The sequence below is a fragment of the Vigna unguiculata genome, chromosome 10 (assembly GCF_037176805.1).
Source record: "Vigna unguiculata cultivar grain cowpea cultivar isolate G323 ecotype 2 chromosome 10, ASM3717680v1, whole genome shotgun sequence".
NCBI lineage: Eukaryota > Viridiplantae > Streptophyta > Magnoliopsida > Fabales > Fabaceae > Vigna > Vigna unguiculata.
In genome coordinates this window covers 39,391,312-39,393,743 of record NC_140801.1, presented here as the reverse complement: position 1 = coordinate 39,393,743, position 2,432 = coordinate 39,391,312, and positions in this window count along the sequence as shown.

Here is a 2,432-nt window from a genome sequence, read left to right as displayed (position 1 = left end):
TATTTTAAATTTCTTTAACAATGTCCAAAAATTATTTTTAGAATTATATTTTGTCAATATATTTAATTATATTTACATTATCTTCCTTAGTTTGCAATATATTTATCATTACATTATTATATTATAATTTTATTCAACAATTTTATTTCATTTTAATATTTTTGTTCAATTACTAATATTATTTTATTATTATTATTTTTTATTATAAATATAATGAATTGTTCTATTTTATTTTAATTTATTTCTTTATTTATTAATACTATTATTTTTAATACTCAGTGGAGGTTGAATTTGTATTTATTGAAGATTGAAAAAATTTATTATATTTTATTTTTGTACGGGATCATATTATAAAATCTACATTTTTCTTTAGCAGAGCTACTGGTGCATACACATTTTATTTTAATATAATTCTAGTTTAAAAACTTTATTATTTATTTCACATTGTATTTATTTTATACAGGACCATATGCATTTCATTCTAATGTAATATACATGTGTTTGTATCTACATGTGTTTCTATTTAAAGAGGTTAACATCAAATTCATGTTATATTTTTTTTTTGTATGGGACCATATTACATACTATGACAACATTTTACTTTAGTAGCGATCCGTGCATACGTATTTCATTTTAATATAACATTCAAGTGTTTATATGTACATGTGTTTCCATTTTAGAATTTTTATCATCAATTTCACCATGTATTTATTTTATACAGGGCCATATTACCCAGTATGCCTAAATTTTACATTAACAACAACTCATGCATATGCATTTTATTTTAATGTAATATACATGTGTTTGTATCAACATGTGTTTCTATTTAAATATGTTAACATCAATTTCATATTATATTTATTTTCTACGGAACCATATTACATTTTACTTTAGCAACGACCCGTGGATACGCATTTCATTTTAATATAATATACATGTGTTTATACATGTGTTTTTATTTTAAAATGTTAACACAATTTCATGTTATATTATTTATATAGGACACTATTATATAATACGCCTACATTTTACTTTAATAAGGACTCATGAATACACATTATATTTTAGTATAATATACATGTGTTTATATGTGTTTTTATTTAAACATTTTAACATAAATTTTATATGTTATATATTCTGTACGGGACCATATAACACAATATGTCTATATTTTACCTTAATAATGACATGTGGATACGCATTTTATTCTAATGTAATATACATTTTTTTATTTCTACATGTATTCCTATTTAAAAATTTTAACATCAATTTCACATTGTATATATTTTGTACATGACCATATAACACCAGTGGCGGATTTTGACCAAGAGTTTTGGAGGGGCCAGAATAATATAATTTTTTGATCATTTGATTGGACCATTAGTATAATACTTTAAAAAATGACTCTTCTATAAAACAATTGAATCGTTAAATTGGATTATTAGATAATGCTTTAAATACTTTAAAATATGTGAAGAAATATAATTTAACTTTTTTTCATCTTCAAGTGTAGCTTCCCTTTTACTACTTCTACAAAATAAATTCATTATTTTATTCTTCATCGATATGCTTTTTTTATTAAATATATTAAAAAATAATTTATCATAATCTAATAAAATATTGAGAGACATATATATTAGAAGAAAAATATATTATAATCAAGTCACAATTAAAAACCGATTATAAAAAAACACATAATACATGATTTTTTTTTCTTCTATAATCATAAAAAGTAAGTATACAAAAGGCTCATGAGATAAAAAATAATTTTAATAACTATTAAAGTAATATTTTATCATCAAGTAAGACAAGAGAGTTACATTTTTTTTTTCTTCGAGAAATGAAGGAAACAGATGAGAAATGAGAGTAAACATAATGAGTATGTGTCTAACTTCATTTTTCTTCAAAAAAAAAAACATATGATAGTGAGAGATGAGTACAATTTTGTCAAAATTTTAAAAGGCAGTGACAGAAGAAAATAAAAAATATTTTAATAAATGTTTGGTTTAATTACTCTTTTGGTTATTGTTTCCAAAAATGTAAGTTCATCTTCCCGTTCTTTTAGTTTCAATTTAGTGGCAATTTGATATTTTTAGACGAAATCAGATATTAGAAAACTAATTAAACCTAAATATTTTTTTTATTTTTTATTATATTGGATTTTATGTTTTATTATTTATTAACATTAAATATTGTATTTCATAAAAGAAATAAAAAGACACAATTTAATTATCATCAATTTTTAAAATATACTATTTATAATTTTAAAATTTTCAAAATTTTTAAAAATTAAAAAAATGAATATATAATTTTGAAAAAACTCAAAAATATTAGGGGGGCCTAGCCCCTCCCTACTCCTATTATACTCCGTCTCTATATAACACCAAATGCTTTTATTTTATTTTAATAACGATTTGTGCATACACATTTTA